The sequence below is a fragment of the Mus musculus genome, chromosome 2 (assembly GCF_000001635.26).
Source record: "Mus musculus strain C57BL/6J chromosome 2, GRCm38.p6 C57BL/6J".
Taxonomy (NCBI): Eukaryota; Metazoa; Chordata; class Mammalia; order Rodentia; family Muridae; genus Mus; species Mus musculus.
Window position 1 is genome coordinate 59,590,843 of NC_000068.7, and position 13,054 is coordinate 59,603,896.

Consider the following 13,054-nt stretch of genomic DNA (forward strand, 5'->3'; position numbering starts at 1 on the left):
GTGAGAGACCCAGTTTCAAAAATCAAGGTGGAAAGAGAAAGAGAGAGGACTTTGCTCAAGATCAACCTCTGAGCCAGGCGTGGTGGCACACACCTTTAATCCCAGCACTCGGGAGGCAGAGGCAGGCAGATTTCTGAGTAAAAACCCTGTGTTCTGGACACCTGGAGCCACACCTAGATAGGCACATTCCCCATCTCCCCCAATAGCTAGGTGCAGGTCAAACAGGCTGGAATAAAGACTTTCAGTTGGCTATAAACTACACCTGAGTCGTCATCTCTAGTGGGCCATCCATAACGGAGTTTAAGACCAGCTTGGATTACACACTGTGTTCATGTTCAATCAGGACCATATAGCAAGACATTGTTTCATCAAACAAATAAAACAAAGGAATGGATACTAGAATATCATCATACTGTTCTATATCATTTTAAAGGAGCTTTGTAATGCAATTACCTATAAAATATACATATACTATGTATTTATATAATATATAACATATATATGCACATCACACTCTGTATATGCATAGAGGAAGATTCACTATAATCCTGCTGCTTTTCTTTAAAAAAATACAAGTACTAAGGTGGTTTTCTTTGGTTGCTATCATTGGTTTTTTGGTGGTGGTAGTGAGTTTTTGAGACCAAACTCAGAACCTTGTGCTGTGGATAAGCACTCTGTCATAGAACTCTATCTATCCACAGTCAGTTGGAGCTTAGGGTACTGGGTTGAAACTCAAGGCCCCAACAAAGTTAAACACTCTCCCACTGAGCTACTGTACTAGCCTGTAACAACTTAGAAATATGTCCATAAGGGGTTCGGGACTCCTTTGTGTGGGGCCTAATTTTCCTCTCACCGCAAGTAAGAGGTCTACACAGAGAGTGTGAAGAATGACTCTCAGGGGTAGGTCAGGAAAGATGGCAGCCTTCCTCCTGGTTCTGTCTCTGGATCATTTCCTCTAAGGGAGCTAGCTTCCGTTTCTTCCTGTCAGCAGCTGGCAAACACTTGCCATTCGTGGGAGCCATTTCAGGAGTGGGTCTCCCAACTCTGTCTAGCTTTAGGTGACTGTTACCCCTGCAGGGAACAGGACCTGTGAAAAGCCCATGTGCAAGAACCATTGAGATAAGCCACTCTGGATTCCTGATCCATAGTAACCAATGGAAATATATTGTTAAGCCACTAAATTTTGGGGCTGTTTTTTAAAATCAACAATAGATAGCTAACGTCAATAGGAATGGGAGGAAAAGAGTGGAAGAAATTTTTATTTTAAAATTTTGTATTTGTGTATCTGTGTTGTTGGAATGATTAATAACTCTACTAGTTTTTTAAAAGACCTGGCCAGCTCCTCAATAATTGAGGCAGAGCCCTATTGGTTTAATCAGCTTTAGCACGATTACTGAACAATTACCCCTAAACTGCTTTTCTATATTAGACTGGCTCTGTATCCCCCAAGTTACTTGCCAATAGACATCCTGTCTGTGTTAGATCCATCAGACCATTTCCTGGTTCCCTATCTTCTTTCCTCCCTCCCCCATCTCTCCTTGTGGTCCTTACCTGTAATCCCCAGCCTGGTATCCGAAGGCCGGCCTACTTCTATTCTCCCCAGTAATTGACAGTCTGTCAGTCACTTTATTTAACCAGTCAGAGAATATATGGAACATAGTTTATACAGCATCATTTGGCATATGTGAGAATCTGCTCACCTGGACTGCAACCAGATCTTGGAGGCCAGTGGTTAGCATTTGAATACATAACAGTGCCAGATAAGCCACCAAAGTGTCTGTGTGCAGGAACATATATACGTTGGGGACTAACTCAAGGTTTCATATATGCTGAACAAAAACTCTGCCTCTGAGCTATGCTCCCAGTCCAGTGTGTGCAATTTTTTAAAAATAAAAGACAATCAGGTTAAATAACAGGGGCTTGGGAGACGGCTCAGTGGACAAAGCACTTTCAGTGGAAGCATGAGCACCCAAAGTCACATAAACCTGGACCTGGTGGCCAGGACATGGTGGTCTGTCATCCCTGAGCCAGAGGCAAAGAGAAGGGAATCCCAGGAGCAAGAGAACTATCCACACTACCTAGGGTAGCCAAATCCACACAGTTCAAGTTCAGGGAAATAACTTGATATTAACTTCTGACTTCCACATGCAGGTGCACACATGGGTACATGCACCCACATATACATTCAAGCATGTGCACACATACACATGCTGATAACTAATCTTAGAAAGATGGGAAGTTGAGCTTTAAGAAAAAGTATTAACTGATCATTTGCAAGAACCCAGAAAGACTAATAAATAGTTCTTAAACATTTGTGAGACAGTTTTGAGCCACGTGTGGGAGTGTGGGCCTATAACCCCAATATTCAGAGATAAGGACAGGAGGTCACAAGCCCAGCCTTGTTTGTGCAGTGAGTCTCTGTCTTGAAAAAGAAAAACAAAACAAAAAAAACAAAAGCAAAGAATAAGAGAGAGACAGACAGACAGAAAGAGAGAGAGACAGAGAGACAGAGAGAGAACAGGGAAAGAGGGATAGACAGAGTGGGGAATGAGGGAAAAAAACCCACTCATCATGGAGACTGCATATGTAGAGAATAGGCCAAAAATATGTGTCTGTTCCCAGCGATATAAAACATGATATATTGCCAGTCATCAATCACTATTATGTTTTTCTGGCTGGATATTACTCAGCCATCCCTGACTTAAAGAGGAGGAAACCACAGAAGGGCATTTCTCTCTGTTGCACAAACGTTTGCGTTTATGTTCACAAAGGACAAAGAACCCCTTTTGGCTTTTATGCCCCCCTTTAGAGAGTCAGTCATTCATCTGGTGGCTCTGCTCAGTGGCAACAGCACTAGTCACGATGCTAATTGAAATTGCTTTCTCCTGGCCTCCGTAGCTGTCCTCTGGGTTGTGCCCATTAGAACACTGTTGAGTATTTGTCTTCTCCTCACATCGCGTCCTCCATTTTAACCATTTGCTTTCTCTCCTTTGTACAGCTTGGGCAAATCAATCTAGGTAGGGTGTATAGTAAGGGTTTTCTAGAAAACTGCCATTGGCTTAACAACGTCCTCTACTCATAGTTACAGCTAATTCCTGTTGAGCTAATGGTTCCAGGGGCTGATGTCTGCATCCTGTAGCAATCATTCCCGTCACTTCTCCCTGCCCCCACTTACCAAACATTCTTCAGCTTTCACCAAAGCTGAAAGCCCCAGACTTCTCTGGGTGTTGTATGCACTGTTAGATGGGTTTTATGCACCAGGCAGATTTCATTTGAAGTAAATATTAATCTTGCCCGGTATATAAATGAAGCATCTGCAGTCTTCTGCATGTAGTGATGCCATCAGGGGAGGAGGGTGCATAAAGGGGAGGGGGAGAGGTCATTAAGAACAGAATGCTGGGCTAACACAAAGGAATCTAGACGGAGACCAGTTGTCTGAAAAGCCGAAGTAATTATTCTTCTGGAATTGCGTCATCAGCCCAAGCGCTGGAAGCCAGTCCAGTCATGGTCACTCCAGCTAACCACCCAAGTAGTGCCAATCCAGGCTTACTGGTGTTCAGACAGGAACCCGACACCCATTTCACACACTTACAACCTGTTAGTCAAACAGGTCTCCCATCATTCCCCACACCCCTTTGCTGACATTAAATGGCACTAGAAGTTTCCCAGAAGCCACTCCACTTTGACTGAACACCAGGCTTTCAGCTATTGGCTGTTTGTGGGCAACTGGGGTGAGATAGATTTGGGATAAGCTGGTTCAGAAAGTGCCATGCTTGTGTGGATTTATTTGTCCCTCTGATGTCTTCCTTGTTGTTTCTCCAGTTGGAATGCTCCAAATATGCACTTAAGTCTCCCATAGGAAAAGCTGCTAATGCAAATGGACATGTGTTTAGAATGGACTGTCACCTTAACCTTCCCAGAGATGAAGAAGCAGGAAACAATGGATCAACTGGAACTACTTCTTTGGTTTCTTCTTCTAAATACAAGAGGTTATTGAGTTCAGACTACCCCTTCCTTCTCCTGCCTCTGTGTTTTCAGATGACTTAAATTTTAGCTACAACAGGTAGAGTTGGATCCTCAGCTCTAGGACATTCCTCTAAAAACTGAGTTTTGACCTCTGTGCCCAAGTGATTATTGGTTATTTTAAGAGCATTATCAGAGTCTTTGACATTTTTTTTTTTTTTGGTTTTCAATATTCATCTTCAACAGTGACTTTTTCATCTTAAAAATGTCTACAATGATTCAAAACTATATAAATGGAAATGCCTGAATTCACTTTAAGTATTCTTTTTTGGTTCTAAAATATATTTTATCAGAGACTCTGGGGGTAATATGTGTCTCCATGCTTGAGGCTTTCAATACAATGCCAAGCACACACACACACACACACACACACACACACACATACACACACACACTATATTGGAAAGATTGAAAAGCTGTGGAAAAATAATAACTTATAACTCACACAAATATTGCTAAATTAGAGTTAATCAGATATGAGGTAGGGCACCACACTAACATACCAAATGCAGTGCTGTTGGCAGGTAGACGCTGCTGTGTGTATACCTGGCACCAATAACTCAGTAGAAGTCTGCACGGTCCCCTCTGCACGTAGCGTAACACTGTAAGAATCTTTAGGTATGATTTTCTTTCAAAGTAGCTTTTCTAATTTAGAAATCAGACTTCTAATTTGTCTTAGAATATACTTAGTGGATGCCAACTCTAGTTATAGCAACATTTCGAACGCTAGCTGAACACCCAACGTTAGTGAACACAACTGTTTGACTGTGTGTACTGCTTGTTGTAAGTCATGGTGGAAACCCCATTTTATAAGCTTAAGGGTTCATTCTTTTTCTTAGTCACGATTATATCTCTTGCAGAAGCAGGTCAATGGTTCTCAGCCATGCTCTCTGCCTGAGACCTCTAGAGAGACTTGGTCCCTGACGTGCTCCAGTGAACATTTCTCTTCAAAACACTGGTTCCCTTCAGAGTTTCGACACTCAGAGCAATGATTAAAAACACATACGGAACACTTTAAGTGAACTCCTTAAAACTGCAAACGCTGCTTAGGAATGGACGGTGAAAACCGGGTCACAGCCAAGAGAGCTCTTTCATGAAACTGGCCACCGTCCTGGGTAATGGGAGACTTTGGAAGTGATCACTCAAGGCTTTTGAGGAACAGAAATAGAACAATGTGGCCTCTCCATTTCAGGGCACTGTCTGAGTGACCCACTTGGCACCTCTAGCATGCCTTTCTCCAAATCCCTGTCTTAGTTTGTTTTTTGTTTTGTTTTGTTTTGTTTTGTTTTTGCTTTTGTGATTAGCTTTAGATCCTTGGCCAGGTCGGTTTAATCTATCTATCTATCTATCTATCTATCTATCTATCTATCTATCTATCTATCTATCTATCTTTCTGTCATCTTATTTGTTTGTTTATTCTTAATTTGATACAGGGTCTCCCATATCCCAGGTTAGCCTGGGACTCACTATGTAGCTTGTGGCTTGCCTTGAACCCGTGATTCATCTGCCTGTATCTCCCAAGTGCAGGAATTGCAAGCATGCACCACCACTCCCAACATGGATTTCTTATTTAATAAGCCCACTTTCTCCACTTGTCATTCCTTTACTCTACCCTACTCCCAAGGTTGTGGGCAATTGAACAAATTACACTAGGAGACCAGGGGAATCATGGGAAATCCTAAGTAGTTAGGAAATCCAAAGAAAGTGAAACCAATTTTCATATTAGAGAGGAGTCCTTTCAAATTGTGTGGCCCGCTCATCTGGGAACAGAAGCTAAATAGTGCTGGAATCTGTTTAGAGAATGAGGGAATACAGATGCTAGGACATACCTCGGCACAGGATAGTCCTTAGGGTCACTCGCTCACTCCCTCTGGCGCCCCCTTTCCGCCAATAAGAGGATTTCACTTCATGGCCCAGTTTTGCTTGCTGGCACCATGGAGCTGGGTCCTGCTAATCCGAAGATAACAAAAGCAATATATACTTACGCTGCCAGAGCCCTTAAGACACCAACCATTTCTCCTTAGCCCTGTAACAGGCAAGATGGAGATGGCCTCCACAGCTCGGGTTCCTAGTTCTGCACAAGGCACCAGGGGAATGAGCAAGAAACAATTTCATCTCCAGCCACAGAGACTTGGGCGCTTTTCTTTCAGAGTAATTACGGTGCCTTGTTTTTGTTTGTTTGTTTGTTTGTTTTTTCTTGCTGAAGATCCCGGTGTAAAAGCCAGCGAGAGAAGCAGTTAGCAGCTGCAGGGGTGTCTGGTAGGGCCTCTGCCTTCCCTCCGCTAAGACAAAGAAGCCGTATTTCCAACTGAAGCTTGACTACACTTCTCTGGTAAGGGAGCTAGACGCTTTCCCTCCAGCCACCTTTCAGAAAGTTGAGATAGGAGAGTAAATGGCTTCCTGTATCTTAGACTAATCCTCAGGAAAGCAGTGAGAAACCACCTAGGGGTTTTGTTTTGTTTTGTTTGTTTGTTTGTTTGTTTGTTTTGGACTTTGGTTTTACTCTTGGGAGAGATGAGGACATGTCTTCCCCACTCTCATTTCTTGTCTTACTTTTTAATTTATTAAAATACTGCTGGGGCCTGGAGAGATAGCTCAGAGGTTAAGAGCACTGACTGCTCTTTCAGAGGTCCTGAGTTCAATCTCCAGCAATCACATGGATGCTGGATGCATGATGGCTCACAACCATCTATAATGGGGTCTAAGGCCCTCTTCAGGGTGTCTGTAGACAGAAACAGTGTAGTCACAGATATAAAATAAATAAATATAAAAAAAAATATTTTGCTGGGCGTGGTGGCTCACGCCTTTAATCCTAGCACTTGGGAGGCAGAGGCAGGCGGATTTCTGAGTTCGAGGCCAGCCTGGTCTACAGAGTGAGTTCCAGGACAGCCAGGGCTACACAGAGAAACCCTGTCTCAAAAAACCAAAAAAAAAAAAAAAAATTCTTTTAAAAAAAGATTTATGTATTTATTTTATGTATATGGCTACACTGTAGCTGTACAGATGGTTGTGAGCCTTCATATGGTTGGTTGTTGGGAATTGACTTTTTTAGGACCTCTGCTCATTCTGGTTAACCCTGCTTGCTCCAGTCGGTCCCACTTGCTCAGTCCCTGCTCCATCTCTTCAGAGGCATCATTATGTATAGTTGGGAGCCACCATGTGGTTGCTGGGATTTGAACTCAGGACCTTTGGAAGAGCAGTCATTGCTCTTACCCGCTGAGCTATCTCACCAGTCTGAATACCAGAGACACTAACTCAATATGTTTGTAGATTAAAAAAAATAAAGTATCTCTTGGAAATGATCATTGCATTTTTGTAAATAAAGTATAACTTGCAAAATAAAGATCGAATTAGCTAAAATATTTAAATGCCTTATTTCCTTCGCCCTGTATACTGAATTCCATTTCTTCTTCCTTGTAGGGCAGAAAGGTAGAAGTGGGGTTTTGAGACAGAGTCTCATGTAGCCCAGGCTGGCCTTGAATTCACTTTGTAGCTGAGGCTAGCCTTGAACTCTTCGTCCTACTTTCATCTCAAGGGGTGGGTGTATAGGCGTGTTCCACCACCACTCATGGCTCGTGCCTCGATCCTTTTCAATTAATGTTTACAGCCGATGTCTAAGAATAATGAAAATGTTTGCCAGTCCCAGTTAATAATTGACAAGTTTCCTGCAGACTTTGCTATAACTAAATTTCAAAACAGTAACTAGGAACCTCTTTGCGCACTGTTAAGACAGTTGATGCCATTACCTCATGAGATCATGATGTTATTAAAGGGACTTTTTAGAAAAAATAAAAGGCAATCTTTTCCAGGTATGTTTCCTGCAGGGATGTGGTGAGCATTCAGCTCAGGACTGCGTTGGACTGCAGATGACAGAAGCTGGGGATAAAAGCATAGCCGGGTGGGGTCCCTTTTCCTTAGGTAAGAAGTCTGGGATCCTGGTGTGGTACAGCGCGCATGTCATCCCAGGACCTGGGAAGGGGTGGCAGGATACAGAGTTCTAGGCCAGCTTGGACTAGCTATTGACTCAGTCTTAAAAATAACAGATGTCTGGAGGTGGGCAGTTCACTGTGAAGGAGAACAAGGGGCCTTTCTGTGTTCCTTTTCTGTCAGAGTCTACTGCTTTCCTGGAAACCTCTCACTGTGGAGCCACTGGACGCTATGCCTGTAAGGAAGCCGGGGGTAGGAGGTGGGGGGAGGGGGGTCCTTTGTTTGTTTGTTTGTTTGTTTGAGATAAGGTTTTATTTTTTAGACCCTGTGACCTAGAACTCAATCGCAGGGCTCCTCCAGCCTCAGCTTCTTTTGTGCTGGGATCAAAGGCATGCTTTTTGCTTTCGTTTTGCATAAGGGGGCAGTGCTTTTGACCTGGGCACACAACCCCTGCAAACAAAAGAAACATGCTATTTCTGTTCCAGACAAGGACAGGTAGAGCAGGTAAACAGCTAGAACTATCTTCCAAGGGACTGTAAGAGCCTTTTTGCAATAAAACTGGGAACAATTTACTGCTATCTTCCTATTGTATACCATCAAAAACTGAGGTGCCAGGCTGGACATGGTGGTATTCACCTTTAATCTCAGCTCTTGGGAAGCCCAGTCAGGTAGGTCTCTGTGAGTTCAAGGCCAGCCTGGTCTATAAATTGAATTCCAGGACAGCTAGGGCTACACAGTGAAACCTTGTCTTGGGGGAGTGGGGAACTAAAACAATCAAAAACAAAACAAAAAACACTGAGGTGGCTAGGGCAGGGCCATACAGTGCTAGGTGGGCTGAAATTGTAATTGCAAAGTTGGACCCACCTTTGGACAATGGCAATCACAAAAGAGAAAGACAGAAAGTGGGTCAAGTTTGCAGACTGCTCCTTTAAACCCCTGGCTGTCTAATCCACACCAGCCCAGGGCATGACCAAGGTCTCTTGGGCAATCTGCCAGCCAGCCCCCCCCCCCCCCCCCCCGTGGGAGGCAGTTATTCCGTCATTTCTTCCCTACCGTAACCACATACTCTACTCGTTCCTAGGCAGCTGTGACATCTGGATTAGCTTGCCAGAGAGAGTTCATGAGTCCAGGAAGCTGGGCACATCAAAGATCTGGGAAGCACTTAGTGGGGGAGGGGTGGGCAGAAGGTATGTCCCTCCTGGTCTCTGCGGTGTGTTTCAGATAGGGTAGGAGGCACTATAGCTCATGAAGAGAACCTACTGATGCCGAAGCAATAAGTAAATATGTACAAAGATCCAACCATCACAATGCACGGGGGTCTGCAGTCAGCCTGTTATCTTCATTCATTGTTTTAGCTGACTTTAACAGCTCCTAGGCCTGCAGTAAAATCCGTGAAGTACAGCAACAAGAAGAAAGGCTTGGCTCTGGGCAGGAGAGCAGAGGCACTGGGAGCCAGCCATGGTTCTCAGGTTGTAAAATAAAATCTCCAGACCAATTGGACACTGGCCTGAGGCCATGGCCGTGATTAATGCCAAGAGTTGTAAAAAGTGCTATGTGGGAAACGGTCAGCCAGGCTGTACGGTGCGCGTCTGTGAATGGCTTTTGTTTTTCTTCTCTCTTCAAAGCAGTGTAATATGAAACACATCATTTCCAGTCGCTTTGGCATCTAAAGTAAAATTAAAAACTCATTTACTTTTCTCTTTTAATTAAGAACTTAGGCAACTTCGAAGGAGAGAAGCCCCAAGTAAGACGATACCCCAAACCTGTGACGTCATTCTGTCTCCCCGTCGTTCTTAATATCCGTGGGTGCGTTTTTTACACAGGTGTCATTAGTGTAGCAGACAAACAGTTCTGGGTTCAACTTTTTCCCCTTGACCTTATTTTATGTAGACATTTTCAGAGTTATTGGAAGCATGTGTTTTGGGGGTTGTCTGTCAGCTGTGTTCTGTTACGTCGATCCACACGGTCTGCTTAATCATGTCTTGTTTGTGGGGCACTCGGACTGTTTTTCATTACGAATGATACCACTTCCCACATTTTTGTTTAGATTCTATTTTTTCCCCTTGACGTTGAGTTATTTTTAAGGATTATGGTCTCCAAAGGGCCACGTCTTTGTCAATATTATAAAAAGCTACTCACCTCTTCTTGCTCGTTCATCGGCAATGTAGACATTTCAACATCACTGCATGTGCCAATTATTTATCTGTGTCTCTTTGCTCCAGATCAACTCTACTGTAGCCTACTTCATAATGCTGGGACTCAGAGGCCTACAAACTACATCTCCCAGGATTCACTTCAGCTGGCTCCGAACTAGGTATGATTACTAGAAGGTGCCAACAGTAATCAGAAAGGGAAGGAGGAGGTGCCATCCTTCCCTTCCTTTTGGCAGTATCTCCAGAAGTGACATCATTTCTGGATACCTTCTCCCTGGTATTCCCGGCATCCTTTTAGACACTCCCAGAGACAAGCTACTATAGTATTTCCCCCTCCTTCCCATTCTACCACCTGCTTCCTGGCCACCTGCTTCCTGGCTTTCTTTCCTTATTAATCTCAGGGGTAGCTACCTTTCACAGTCTGATTTCAGCTGGCTCAACAATATGGTTTTTTTTTTTTTCATATCAAGCGCTTTGTCTTTGAAATTCCTAGCATGGTCTTATTCCCTTCCTCCCTTCCTCCCTTCCTCCCTTCCTTCCTTCCTCCGTCTCTTCCTCCCTCCCTCCCTTCCTTCCTTCCTTCCTTCCTTCCTTGCTTCTTGTCTCTCCTGGTTTCGTTTCTTTTAAGAAAGACTTTTCCCCATCTAGCCCTGGCTGGCCTGGAATGCACTATGTAGTCAAGGCTGGCCTCGAACATGCAGCAATCCACGGGCTTCTGCTTCTTGAATGCTGGGATCACTGGTGTGTACCACTATGCCTGGCTTCCTGTTCACCTTTCGACAAAGGTGTTTACTGTCGGTTGTTCTGTCCTTGTCTGTTCTGTTTACTGGTGGTTCTAATAAATATTTTAGTTAGACCTCTGCGCCACTCCTGTCCCGAGAAGAAACAAACAACAGAGTCCTCTTAACTTCTTACTGAGTGAAGAGCCTGAAAATTAGCTTTGTTTCCCCCTTCAGTAACTTTTCGTTTTATCCTGTCCTGGTTTTCTGTCTGATACTTCCTATCATATCAGTGATGCCACCCTGTTTTTTCTAGAATTGTGGTTTAAACAAACTGTTGGGACTGGAGAGATGGCCCAGTCAGTGATGAAGAGCCTGGATGCTCTTCCCAAGGTCTGGGGTTCAATACCCAGCATTTAAGAGGTGGCTCACACTCATGTGTAACTCCAGTTCCAGGGGACCCAACACCTGCTGCTGGCACAGCATGCACGAGGTGCACGGACATGCATGGAGCAAATCACCCGTACACATAAAAAGAAAATAATGAACCCTTAAAAAGAACTGTCAGTTTTGTTTTGATTTTGTTTGGGTTTTCTCTCTCTCTCTCTCTCTCTCTTTCTTTTTGGAGACGCCCCCTCCCCCCCCTCTAGTTGTGGCTGCTCTGGAACTCACTATGTAGACCAGCCTAGCTTCAAACTCATAGAGATTCTCCTGCCTCTGCCTCCTGAGTGCTGGGATTAATAGAACACGCTTCCGTTCCTGCCTGTCTAAGATTTCTTAGTTTCCCTCTACAGCCTGAAAAGAACTACACCTGTAACCCACCTTTCCCAGTCGTAGATATCTATTGGTTTGCTCTCCCTAATCAGACATTTCTTGGAGAACATTCCTTTTCCGTTGTAGCCCATTTGCCCTAGTGCAAGTCAACTAGTTCCTACATACTAGGAGGAGGCCAGGACTGAACTGGCCAATCAGCATGCTCCCGAATATCCCCACTTTGTTTCCGTCATTGGCTTAGAGTTAGACAGTGGGTGACAGATTGTTCAGGTGAAGTGATAAGAGAGTTCAGATTTTAGATAGATGTGGTGTTTCCTGATACATCCTGGTTGCAGTGGCCTGGTCCATCCAATTCCCAGGTGAACCAATGTCAGGATGAAGGGCGAAGTTAACGTAATACACAGCTACGGAGAGGACAAAAGATGGATCCAGGTGACCTTGCTGAATTGCAGGATTATCCTGTCTCTAAGCTTGCCCCACCTTGTCCCTTACCACTTAAGCTAACAATTCTGTTACTAGTTAAGTTCTTTAGAGCTGGGTTTTCTCAGGTGGTTTTCCGAGCCTGGTCTGTCTATCAAGCAATATGGAGTCACTTTTACTAAGATGTGTGATATTAAATGTTTGCTCAATAATTGTAACACTTGTTACCATTTATTATCTACTACAGGCAAAGTAGTTAAAAATCATTCTCATTCAAAATGTTTCAGAGACTGGAAGAGGGCCTGGGCTACACAGAAGCAGTGTGTTGAAAGAAACAGGCTTACAGTAAACAGAGGTGCTTTCATCTGTAAAGTGCTCTATAGCTCCCTCACTGTAGGGAACACTTTGGAGTGAAAGGTCTTTTTTAGTCAGAGTCTCTTGCCTTAGAGGGCTTTTCCTCAGAAGCAAACAGGAGCTCCTCTTCTTGACACACTCTGAACAGTTCGGTCTTTGTCTCTAATGTCTTGCCACTCAACTCACACTCAGTCCCTACCCTGATAAATGCTTTCCCAGTAAAGACACTTACCTCCCAGAATGGCATCATTCACGTCCAGGTGCTGAAGAAAACAAGTCACCTTGCCAAAGACTCCTGGTAGGGAAGGGAGAGCTGGGCTGTGGATCAAGCTTGTCTGTGAAGCCCAGGGCTTTTGATGCAGACACTGACTCTCAACCCAAGCACTGAAGGATGCCCTGCAATAATCTCTAAGTGAGGTTTAAAGGGGATGCTGCTCCTGCTGTTGCCCTGGGAACTCATGCCAGGAGCCTTCTGCTGCCTTGTGACTATTTTGCTATGCTGAGACTATCATGTGGAGAAAATGTGAGACAGCTAGAACTGTCCAGATATAGAGTCGTCTTGTTCCCAGTTGTCTGGTTCTCCCCAGATCCCACCCCACCATGCTCTGTAGTTCCTATAACCGTGGGAAGAGCTGTCAGTGATTACAGCTTGACTGACCCCGCCAAACTCAGATTTGTGAGTAA

The 13,054-nt window shown here is 44.1% G+C and overlaps 1 long non-coding RNA gene across 1 annotated transcript, besides 1 other annotated feature; it reads left to right on the forward strand.

Annotated features, from left to right (window-relative positions):
- Positions 7,094 to 10,607: an enhancer, noted in NCBI's record as "VISTA enhancer mm717". NCBI's record gives its function as "enhancer in: limb[9/9] | branchial arch[3/9]" and the evidence as "EXISTENCE:transgenic organism evidence [ECO:0001131][PMID:17130149]".
- On the forward strand, positions 7,739 to 11,384 carry LOC115489517. The gene is made up of 5 exons (XR_003954038.1): positions 7,739 to 7,832; positions 8,067 to 8,187; positions 9,662 to 9,756; positions 10,173 to 10,264; positions 11,273 to 11,384. It is a non-coding gene; the product is annotated as an uncharacterized LOC115489517 (long non-coding RNA).
- Positions 11,385 to 13,054: the final 1,670 nt, after the last annotated feature.